The 13139-nt window shown below is 35.6% G+C and overlaps 1 non-coding gene across 1 annotated transcript; it reads right to left on the reverse strand.

Moving 5' to 3' along the window:
* Nucleotides 1-9816: 9816 nt before the first annotated feature.
* On the reverse strand, nucleotides 9817-9921 carry LOC145765783 (U6 spliceosomal RNA). Its single transcript, XR_014288656.1, has one exon. It is a non-coding gene; the product is annotated as a U6 spliceosomal RNA (small nuclear RNA).
* Between the last annotated feature and the right edge of the window lie 3218 nt (nucleotides 9922-13139).

Here is a 13139-nt window from a genome sequence, read left to right on the forward strand (position 1 = left end):
CATCTAAAAAGATTCTAAATAAATTGAATAGTAGCCTTACAGATCAGCAGAAAGTGTTAATGAGGAGTGCTTTGATGAACACGTTGCTACTGTTTGGATTACAGCATGCTTGCCATCACAGTTAGTGCAACAGCACACATTTTGTCAAACGTACCTGAAACATAAAAGAATTTTAAGAAATTTATAAGAAATAACAAATTGTAGAATCATCAACAATTTCCTTTTCTATTTAAATTAATATCGAGGCTACAGATGGATAGCCGTAGTTTTTCTGCCATGAACACATTGCGAAAAGGTTAATTTGTTGGAAAATTGCTACTGTAATCCTGTGCTTAATTTCTAAAGCGATAGTTTAGCTAATGCTACATCACTATGATTGCCTGGAGACAGGTTCTATTTAATGCCTGCGTGTGGCAATTAGGCTTACGGATGAAAATATAGCAGCACAAATACAGTGGTATGTTGCATATTTATCATTCTTTTCCCTTTAGGAACACTGATCAAAGGATTTGTGCTTACTCGACATCACAAGAATCTTATATTTTAGTCAGGTTAATAACCAACCATAACGAACAACCTAATTAACCAAAAACAATTTACTTAAAGATGCTACTGACGTGATCCGCAATTCTATCAATATTATTTTCATTTTATACATCAGTTTGGTCTCAAAAAATATTGTTTTAGACAAAATATTTTAGCTATTTTGTTTAAAAAATAATAAAAACCTACTTTAAATTGTTCTAGCAGTTTTGTTTTGATTATCGCTAAACTATCAAAAAACTCGTTGCAAACTCAAACCAGGAATATGTGTGTGTGTAAATTTGTAATGTGTGAATTCATAATAATAATAGCCTATGTGTGTAAATTCATAATGAGCTTGCAATGTGCAGCTGGTATATGTTTGTGCCATGACCAGATATAAAGAAGAACAAAATTGCATCATGGTCTGGTATCAGTGGCGTATCCAGGTCAGTTTTACAGCAGTGGCCGAGTGGTTAGCGCGTTGGGCTCGCAGTTGAGAGCCTGTATGTTCGACTCCAGCCACCCGCACTTGCTGTTGTTTCTCCGGGCAAGAACCTGTACGATAATTGCCTCTACCCAGTGATCGATTTCGAGTAATGGGTAGAGGCAAATTTAAGTCATAAGTAGAGTAGACAACCGAAAACAGACATTGCCGTCGGCTGCAGCGTGGGTCAAGTGTACGTCGGAAGGCGTACACCGATGCATAGCGCTCAAGTCCGCTTTCCCGCAATGCAGGATAAAGATATGAAAAACAAAACAAGAGAGAGAGCAAGGCTTTTTCCAAGAGGGGCACCATTTTCAGTGACGTCATAAACGAAGCGATATTAATTGCTTTCAAATTGAGGTGAACGTTAAATTTTATTTGACGATGAAAGCTTAACTTTGAAAGGCTTTTTTGGACTGGTAATGTGCAGGGTAACGATCGCAGAATCTGAGAAGGAACAAGTGAGTAGCCGCAAGTGAGGTCTGGGTGGCCTCCCTGAGAAATTTTTTAAACAAAAAAAAAACTTTGAAATTGCGCGTTTTGAGAGTATTGAGGGTAGACAGAGGGCATGACCTACTAGAACACGGCCAAATATGTTGCTATTAGAGGAAATTTTTAAGAGTCTGAATTGTTACAATCATAACTATGACAAACCTGTCATCTTCCCATTTCCAGAAGTAAGTAAAATAAGCAATATTTGCACCTAGACATATGTTTGGCTTGTTTAACTGGAGATTGGGTATGTATGTTGAGCATAGTTTACACAATAATAATGTAATGTGTAAGACTTTCCAACTGCACCCTGGAGGTAGTATCGTTTGATGCAATTGCATGTTCCATTTAAAATATCAAGGATTTTTGTGAATTCTATGTTGTGAGATGTTCATTTGATTTGCCAATTTAAACTTTAGTTTGTATTGTTTTTCGCCAAGTTTAATTGTGCAAGTAAAATATGTCTTTTGGCAAACGACCCTGCTATACAAAAAACCTAACGACTGTATTATGAGATTACCTCCAGGATGCAGTTGGAAGGTCTTACATATTTTACATTATTATTGCATAATTGTGCTTAACGTACATATCTAATCTCCGCCAAAACAAGCCAAAAATATGTCTAGAGGCAAATATTGCTTATTTTACATACTTCTGTAAGTGCGAAAATGACAGGTTTGTTATGGCTATGATTGTAAATTAAGACTCTTAGAAATTTTCCCAAATAGCAACATATTTGGCCGTGTTCTAGTAGGCCGTGCAAAGAGTAAAAAAAATTATTGAAGTTATATAAAACCAAAACAGCAGTAAGAATAAATAGACTGAAGTAGGCCTGTAAATGGCTGTTTCAGTGGTAGGCTTCAGTATGTCAATAAATACCTTTCGTACAAAATACAACACAGTAGCCTACCCTACTTATCTAATGTTCATATTAGGTCTGAGGTGTGCATCGTACGTAGCAACAAACATTCAACATTTCATTTGGCTACTGCTGGTAAGCAAAGCGGTAAACAACGAAAATGCATATAGCCTACCACTGCCTCTGACTACTGATAGTAGCAAAAGTGTTAGGCTACATGACTAAATGCTGCATCATGGCTGCATAAATTTGATAAAAAAAATATATCTTTTTTAACAAACTTTTCTACAGCTTTTCAATAGCTTACAAATTTGTTAGTCGATTACATATGCAAAAATGTTTTAGAAAGGGAGGCAATGCCAATGATTGGTTATACGTATTGCACTTGCGGATTCTGGTTTGGTTATAACTGAAGGAAAAACAACGCAAATTACAGTTTCTAAACAAAGAATATTCTGGATCAAGATATCACATCATCACTTGTGACATATGGGCTACTGTTTTCAGCTGATCAAGGAAAACGGATGTGTTTGACCGTATGTGGGCAAATTAGGCGAGCTAACGTGCTGCACTATGCGAATTCCGATCATAAACTGATTTTCTTGATTTACCTTTTATTAGCTGCATTTTTACAGAGGGACAAGAGGGGGGCAATAAATTTTACAGGGGAGGCAATTTCCTCCTTCCTTGCCCCTCCTTGGTTATGCCACTGTTTGATATTTAGTTCTAATCAACCAGATTCACTTTATCAGTTGTTATACAGCAGAGACTAGGGGTAACGTAATATTTTTTGTAGTTGATAGAAACTTATGATCTGCTGGTCCACTTCCTTACTACTTTGCTTGTCTTCACAAAAACATATATTTTCCACCACTGTTTGTGCTGTACAACTTCTCAAGTTTGTCCAGCTTTTCTGGGCCATTAGTAGCCGCTACAGTGTCGGCTTATACGTATTCTGCACCCTGCAAATCTCTCAGTTTTTTAAACTATTTTTTGCTCATTATTTTGATTATTGCTGTCAGGCATGAAACAATTAAACGGTGTGTTCCAGATATTACTTTTACCTTGGTACACTTCCGAATTTCCATTAAAGGTTTGATATATTGCTGGAAGGTGCTGTGCTTTAAGCAGTTGTGATCAACTTTTTAAAGCAACAGTAAGCTATTAGTATGATAATTTCAAGTAAAACTTTCCCATCGATATTCACATTTATCATGAAGTCACTAAACACAATTTGCTCAGATCGGTTAAGCAACGTGACGGATATACGTGTAATTTTGAAAACGAACTAGCTTGATGACTTTATGCTTAACTATCTCGTTTTAATAGCCTTGAAATTGTGATTTTTTTTTAACACAAGTCATCAGATGTTTAGCCACTAGAGTACGAGGGAGAAAAGTTTGGGCCTTGCGTCCCAAACGCCTACTTCTACAAAAACCGTTGTTTCTTTGTAAGCAAATAAAAACGTCAAAATTTGAATTGTGTCAGGCATTATTGCGATAAAAAGATAATTTACATTCCTTTCAAGAACCTTTCATAACTTTTTCTAAGTTAACTCTTAAGAATATCATCATCTTATCATTATTTTACCCATTACCTGAGATGCCACATTGACCCCACTACCTGCATGTAACGAACTCTGTAAGTTTTAAACAGAAGATAATGCAAATCTTCAGCGATTCGAAGTAGGCTACTAATACTACTTTACAGTGTGAGACATCGCGCTCTCACACATTCAGCAACCAAAGTGGTGGTGATCATCAAACACGACAACACGTGGATTGGTCACTGCTCACCATTGTCCTTTAAATCTTGTCTTGATCAAGAATAAACATTTATGAGTTAGTCAGCATTATTTAATGGAGGAAACGTGTATTTTCACACTCAAAAGTCTCTATTGAAGCTCACTTCGAGCACTTTCTTACACTTGTAAGTTTTGAATGACTGAGCCAGGCTTGATCATTAAGATTAATTGTTGCACAAAGCATTCGAAATGTAAACGGACTGAAAAAACATTCTACAAATTGTAAAGGTCAGCTATTAGTAGAACCTTACATGCCTTATAGGAAAATACTTTTTTAACTAAATAAAACGTAAAGTTATCTCCACAAAAAGCTTCAGCAATATTTCATGCATTCGCTTAACATTCACTAGCATGTAAATGATTTTACTATTTGTTCCAGAATTTAAAGATTTCTGTTTAAGCATCCTTGGAATATTTGCATGCAAACCTTGAAATAACTGTCGTAAATTAATTATCCGAGATTTTATTTTTTTAGGTTGGTATTTTAGAAATACTTCAATTGGTTTCCAGCTTCAAAAGTGTAAAGCGACCTGCCGTACCTGACCGCCAAAAGATCTGACATAAAAAAGTGAATTTTACTCTGGTCAGTGGTAAACAATTCAAATTTCAAATAATATTTACTACTGTCAGGTTTACCATTTGCCTACTACTTTCTGTTTCTATAGTGGCCAAAAAAGCGTCGATGTTAGTTCTGTTTTGCTGTTTTTGGTTTAGTTGTTAAACTTAGACTGTTAAACGCGCAACAAACTCCAAAGTGACTTGAACTGGATGATTGAGTAAAAGTCTCATGCACTTATATGAGCTTTCTTCTTTAAACTTCAACCATAGGAAAAACTTAACCTGTACATCTCACAAGCGCTGCTGTACCTAAATGAAATATGCTTATCATGTACATTCAAAGTCAAAACACGATCAAGCAGGACCCTAAACGTCTGCCTGTTTCGTTATCGCATTCTTGCTTTTTCATTTTTCTTGCTCCTTTCTTGCTCAAAGCTAGTTGTCATTTGAGTTGTAATTACTGGTTTGTGTTGAGATAATACTAGACCGTGTACGCTAACTATTATCTGTGGCACAGCCTTCTAAAAGATAACATCCTTCTTTTCTATGGTTATTATTTACCAATTTAGGTTTACCATTTGTAGCACATGCTTACAGTATATGAACATTGAACATTCGTATGAAGCACAGGCGCTATTTTTGGTCAAAGTTCCTTGGACCAGGCGCGGATTTATGGGGGGGGCCAGGGGGCCCGGGCCCCCCCCCCCGAAATTTTGTGAAAAATTGTATGTTTCCGCATCAAATGGTTTGATATGCTTCTAAACAGCTGATATTAGTCCCTCGGCATCACAATTGATGAAAATGGTTGTTTTAATGTCTATTTTCTAGCATATCGTATATGTCGTAGTATCATTGTTCATATCTGTTTAGCTTTTTCTTTCTTTTTAATTGATTTTCAAATTTTCTGGGCCCCCCCCCGAAAAAAACTCTTAAATTCGCGCCTGCCTTGGACTACGCATGAACCTAATGCAAAAAAAATTTTCGGTTAGAAGTCAAAGTGTTTAAAAGTGAAGAAATATAAAAATAACTTTCACAACAAAAAAATAATTTTGTTCCAACGGTGCTTGGTGATGATGCGTAGGTGTTCACAATGATCGCATGAAGAAACTCTAATACAAATCAAAAATTATTATTTATTATTCATGCAATGATTGTTATAATCGTGTGGGAAAAATACTAGAAAATTCCTTTTGATTTTTTAAGAATATCGCCTACTTAGTGAATCTTTTAAATTGGTATTGCTGAATATTATAAAAAAAAGCAACACAAAGAGAAACACTTTTTTTATTCATTACTATATAAAGCAAAGTCACTATTAGATCTCGATGACGTTGAAGTTTAACATTAAAAATTTTAAACAACAGAAATGACCCATAAATAAAACTGTTCATCAGGTGTCTACTGTCTGTTAAAATTTATTTTGAAGTTTTGACGACTGTTGACTGGGCTACCACTACAGGCCACAATCAATTTTTACTTCTAGCCTATATTAGGCTAAAACTATTACTTATTTCATGCATGTTTAAAACAGGAGAGCTAAGTAGAAAAACTTCACAGTACTGCCATATCAAAGTGAAAACGGACTGTCGCTGAAGAGGTGCAACTATTGTTTACCATTATCAACAAAAATTACATTTACCAAAACTTGATGCCATTGATTGCTGGTCGATTTTTTTTCTTCACTACACGTATTTTGGTCACGCCACATTAGTGGACAAGGAAGTTGCTGTTTGACAAGAGGATAAATTAGCAACAGCAAAAGGCATTCAAAATTAAATTATTCTACCATTACTTGTGAGTTAAAAGTCGCAGCGAAAGCAAACCTTTGCATCTTGGTAGGAAGACGCAGATTGATTGAGATTCACATCTTGGAACACTGTTTTATCTCTGCGCTTTAGGCAGAAAATGAGTAGAAAGCAAATACAAAAACGTTTTTATCGTACGCAGAAGAAAATGAGATTTTTTAAAACAAGATAGCGCAACAAATTATCGCTGCAACTGCATCGACGCTTATCACAAGTCAAAGTTTTGTTACCAATTTGCAAAGTATAACAAGCAAGAGCATATAAGACTGCCCTACTGGTTTCACATCGGTAACATCACGACTGGAATTGAGCCATTGTATATGCAAAAGCATATAACCAGGTATCACGTGCAAGCGTTTGCATACGTTGGCCTATGCAGCAATGTAACAAGAGTAATGAAAAGAAACATTTTCTGTCAACCGTCTCACAAAATTAGTATGTATTAAATGAAATTGTTCAAGCATGCCTTTCAAGATTATATTATGATGACGATGTCCTTACAGGGATTAAGGAAGTTTTGTATTCGCTAATGTTAAAGCAAATGTGAAAGTCAATTAGTGATTAGTAGACGACTTTATACAGACATGAATTATTCGAAATACATTAGGCCTGCATCTGTCATAGATCAGTATAGCTTTAGTAGAGAGATAATTTTTGAATACCATAGACAGATAATTAATTGATAGCAATTTGATGGGATTGAATTGCATAATTCAAGAACAATACATAAAATAAAAGTTAACTACATAAATTCAATCGTTTTCGGCAAACTTTCTGCCTTCGTCAGGAAAATAACTACTTCATCTAAAGTTCTAAACAAAACAACAAATAACATATTTGAATCATTTTGAATTGGGCAATTCAATTCCATCAAGTTGCTATCAATTATCTGTCTATGATAGATCAATTTTCCAGTTTAAATCAATTATTAGGCTCAATGATCACCGCGGGATTTATATTAGTTCTTTACTGGGCATCAGCAAATGGCTTAAACTGTAGCAATGGGCGTATTTTCAATTCGAGGTTGGTTGCTATGGTCAACGTCTGGAACCAGCAAGAATGCTCTTCAGATGAGTTTTCAACATGCATAAGAAGAGAAAGAATTTTAAATCCACCTATTGCTTCTGGTCCTTCAGACATAGGTAAACTACGAGTATATATTAGTATTAGCTTTTGATAAAATTAACCTGCGTTTCTAACAAAAAACTTTTTTCGGGAATTTTAGTAGTTTAACAAATTGCCTTTAAAATATGACGTATAGGCTATATTTATTGCAGGCTACAAAGATGATGTATAATGCTACGACCAAACGAAAAGAAAATTGTGTATTACATTTTAAAATGCTTAATATAGGTTATAAAATATTTGCTTACTGTTAATGGGGAAACATGCTTTTTTGCTATTGAATGTAACTAAATGTTTTGTTTTATTTTCACTGTACCTTTTGACTTATTGGCTTAAAATTTTGAATCCACTGTAGGCCCCAGACTTCAATCTATGATAGCACAGAAACAGTTGTTGAAACCCCGAGTCTTCTTCTTCTTCATATCCAAAGAATAGCTTACACAGCTACACTTATAGCTTTATTAACATTTTAAAACAATATGTTTTCTACAGCATCCGTGGTTGAAGGATGGTGTGGTAACGTGTCCACCTGTGATCGTCCTTGTGGAGAAGTCAACTTTCCTGAAGATGATCCATGGGCAATTAACTTTTACAAAGATTATGGTCTTCGGTAACATAGACAGAGCAGTATAATGAGGGAGTTTGTTCTTTCAAAACGAATCAAAACTAAACATATAACTTTTTAATTGTGTGTTTTTTTTGTAACATAGAACTGTGTTCAGATTTGTTAAAATTAGCTTGCTTTAGATGTAGATGATGTGTTAACACTTAACAATAAGTCATTGATCGATATTGGTGTCATTGCCGGCCCACACCTGGGATCGTTGAAATAATTTAGAAATGATATTCACTTGGGCTGGGCTGTTAAACTTCCAATTAATTTTGATTGCATTTATATTTTTATAATTTAATTATATTCAGATATTGCAATTTGAGCTGTTGCAACACAAATGCTTGCAACAATGATAAATCACTTTTAGCGTCGAAAGAAATCATAGCGGGTGGTAAGTAATATATGAATCTTTATTAAATTCATCTTTGGTATTATTGATCTGACTGGACCGTATAGTCGTCTCGTTGTGCCCCTGTCAGCATGGAAACTTGCAACTTTTGCATTGTATAGATAACTTGCATATTTCAAACAGACCATTGATATGTCAATGACATCAGAATCAGAGTTGTTTACTTATTTACAAGTTGTTTACTTATTTACGATTTAAAATCATCTCTCGAAGCAGATTTGAATTTCAGACTAAAATCATGGAAGCCTTAAGAATCAAACGTAATAATCCGCCTCTCAACCGGCAGTTATTTGCCTGTGGCTCATCGTTCCTCTCGTGTGTGTTTTAGTTGTTTGTCAAATGCCTGTAGTTTACACCTCATGTGATCTGTTTTCCACCGTATAATTTACTTGTAATCATTCCTGTGTCACTCGTTTAGTTTGTGCTTTTCAGTCTGGAGTGTCGTTAGTATACAGTTACAGTTATAGTGCAAAGTCAAATTTACCTTACAATTTTCATTTTATGTATATTGCAGATATGTAATTCCTGATGAGGACACACGTAGGCTACGTGTCGAAAACGTTAGAGTTTATTTTTAGTTATGTTATATTTGTGTATGTCAGGGGTCACCAACTGGCGGCCCGCCACGCTGTATCGCTGCGGCCCGCCACGCTGTATCGCTGCGGCCCGCGAAAGGTATCAGCGTACAAGTATAACCAAAAATACTTTTCTTGAGGAGTTAAAGAGCACGAAGGCAAAAAATACTTTCTGGGAAGCATATTTTCGTTTTGCATACGATTCCACCGACCGACCAATCAGATTATAGTTCTCGGTGGGGTTTGCTTAAAGTTATTCCAATGCGATGTCCAGCCACACTGATCCAGTGGTTGATTAAAACGTCTGTTTTCGAATTTGTCTGTGAGCATAGGGTTGCTTGTTTTAAGTTTGCAAATGTCATGTAAACACTAGTGTGCGTTTCACCGTTATTGTGTTTCACGAGCAGTGTTCTCTTTATGCAAGTTTTTGTTGGCAAAATAGGTCGGTGTGCCAACTCAATTTATAATAAATTGGCAAAATATTATATATAAATTGAAAGACTTTTTCTGATTGTATTATGAAAATATTTAGCTTAGTAGGCCTACTGCAAAATTTTTTTTTTTTAAAGAAATATGGAACGTTTCACGATTTTGTGTGTCATCCTTGCGCAGGGACCATGCTAATTTTCTCTGTATCGTTCCAATTTTAGTATATGTTCTGCCGAAGCAAGTCCTGCAAAATGTTGTTAATCAACAATTCTTGCCATGCTGATAAGCACCGCAAGTGACAGTTGTCTAATAGTCAAAGAAAGACGGTTTTGTAGACTCTCACAAAAAGATGATGAAAAACCAACTCATTGCTTTTTTAGAGGGAAGACTGTTCATGAATTACGATAGAATTACGATTTTTCGGTGATTTCCACAAGCGTTTGTTTCATGGTGCCTGGTTTATTTTTCCCTGTTATTGGAGCCTATTTTTCGCTGATATGTTTGCAGGTCACTATTGTATGCAGCCTGATGAAACCGCGGCTCGTCTCTCTATAAGTGCGCAAAACAAGTGGCCTCGTTTATTAGGCATTGTTAAAAAGTCAAAAGTGTTGTAAAAGGAGCTTGGCCTGCCAGTAGCGTCGTTCGATTAATTTTGTTCCTGCGGTATTCTAACATATTAAATATGAACTACATGTAACGCTGAATACTGGGTACGAAATGCGTTCTTTTCTAGCATAAGAGTCAACCTACCTAACATTTTATTAGTGCGGCCCGCCACAGCTCTCCTTAGTGCCAAAGCGGCCCGCTCGCAAAAAAGGTTAGTGACCCCTGGTGTATGTAATACATCATGTTAAACCCGCTGAAGTTACTTTGTTTTATTTCTCTATGGTTCAACAAAGCAAACTCTCTACCAAAGCTTTATTATTTACAAGCGTGCAATACATTGCATTCTGTCAGCATGAAGCGACTTTTTTGTAATATTTAAAGCCACTTGTTATAAACATCATTTCAACCTTCAAAACATCTGAAAAATTTCACACATTCAAGAGAGAAGTTTTCAACGAGTTCACGCTTTTTGAGTGAACTTTTTTTTATAACAATTTACAAAATCTACAAGATATTCGTCATTTTGTTTGTTTTAATTTAATAGAATAAAGCTTTTCCGTTGCAAAAACCAGTGTTTTTTTTATGTTACAAAAAAAGCAATATACAGTACAGTAAGTCTGCTGTAATTAATTTTTTTTTCGAATCATGTTTGGGAATAGTATCAGTTCCTTTGTTCAGAGACCGTACAAACTAAAACTGTAAATATTGTTTAAACATTTTTCTAGATTTTGAAAAAAGGATAATGTGTTCTGTTGGTGGAAAACTTACTTCTCCCCCCATGGAGAATTGGGTGGAAACCTTATGCGAAACTAATCCTAGTGCTAACGTCAATCCTGAATTTATTGGAAACGAATGCTTAAGGCAAGAGTTCACTCTCGAATTAGATGACGACAAACGTGGTAATTTTTTTAAAGTTAGTAACTAATCATTAATGCAGGTATCATCAGGGTTTGTTTCTGAACGTAGGCTACACGCCTTTCAGAGCGATAGCCTATAGCCTATAGCCTAAGTCGTTCTCAGCTGCTTTTGGATATGCTTAGTCTTGCAAATTCACATTTTTTTCTAAATCAAACTACTGTATATTTTACTTAAATAATTTGAAATGATTCAAAAGTTTTGACATAATAGCAATACGTTTGATAAATGTCGAATCTAAAAACTGAAATTCCCGCGAAACATGGGTAGTTTTCAAAGGAGCTCTGGGGTGTTCCCTAGGCCTACCATATTTTCATCACCCAAAAAGAGGACATGTTTAGTAAGCAAGTGGATTTTTACGTTTAAACAATTTTTACATATTCTTAGATGATTATAGGCCTATGTAGCAAAAGTGACAAACAAAAAACATAACATATTTATTTGTCAGATTCAGTCAATGAACATTTTGCTGTTCATTTGATTTTCTTCGCAGAAAACATGCGTTTTACATTTGCATTTTGAGCCATAGCTTATTGCAGACGAAGAATTGCTCGATTTTTAACAATTCATTAAAAAAAAAATTATAGTTCTGCAATATTTGAACTATCCTGTTTATTTTCTACTGTGCCATCATTTAAACAAAGCTAATGCAAGCTAGCTATCCGGTTTAAGATGCCTTTGCACTAGCTTTGGTATAGATCGAACAGTTTAACATCATCAATGCCAACATTTTTCTCTGACAGATAGGCCTACTTCCACACACCGCTGAAAAGCGTTATTCTATATTTTGGTGTAAGACAGCATAAGCAATGAGCATCCAATCAAAGGATGTAAACTCGGAAAAAGAAATTAGTGGTCTGTTCATCCAAATAGGCAACACAAGAGTCGAACAATAAAAATACATCTGACATGGTCATCGAGTAACACTGCCTAATTCGTTTGGAACAGAAATAAATGTAACCACCATATCCACAGCAAGCAATGTATTGTCAACCTCAAAGTCAATAAACACTTTTCTTAAACAAGGATAGCCTACTTCTGCTACAGCTCACAGAAAACACACTTTTAGTTTTTGGTATCCTTGCTTAGCCTTATCTAGCTTTCGCCAAGGTCACATCAAAATAAAACCTCGTTGAAAATGATAGCAATGCAAAAAAGGGGACACTTGAGCATTTTCAAGTGTCCTTGGAGGACAATGCATTTTTTATGAAAAAAGACGACAAATCCTCCTAAAAGAGGACATATGGTAGCCCTAGTGTTCCCGGATGAATGAATCTTTAATCATCACCATGAAACTGACGACAAAGTAATTTAATGGAAATGGTTGAATACTATAATCTTTTACATCTCTTCTATTTGTCTACCTTTGTTTTTGCCAACTATGCTATACTATGCCTACTATGCCCGACCAAAGATTTTACAAACCATTTCACAATGAGATTGTTGGCACTGTTATCATGATGGTCGAATGGAAAGAATTGTGATTAAAATGAAGTCGGTTTCACTTCTTTTGAAAACATGCGGCTGTGTTTAAAAAGACACACAATAAAAATGTTTGATGGCTGATAAGAAGCTTTGATTTTTTCCTTCCCGTTCACTTACATCTACATATACTAAACATAACTTACAAGCTGGACACAAAAAACATTGAAATGATGATGCGTAGCCTTTTTACTTATAGTACAGAGAGATTTCTCGTTGGACCAGCTCCAACCTTTTCTGGGTCATTCATTCCTAGCTTGTCACTCCAATGTCGTAGTTAGATACGAGCATCGTCAGTCATGTTTTGAGGTCCCTGTCATCACAGGAAGGGTTAAGGGGGGGGGGGGGTTGTGAGGATGTGCTTCATCGTCTGATTGTCTAAGCCACAATCACACATCGGGTCGGGAATCATCTTCCAATATGTGATCGTTATTCTTCATTCAAAACACAAGTTTCAA

The sequence above is a fragment of the Aplidium turbinatum genome, chromosome 2 (assembly GCF_918807975.1).
Source record: "Aplidium turbinatum chromosome 2, kaAplTurb1.1, whole genome shotgun sequence".
Taxonomy (NCBI): Eukaryota; Metazoa; Chordata; class Ascidiacea; order Aplousobranchia; family Polyclinidae; genus Aplidium; species Aplidium turbinatum.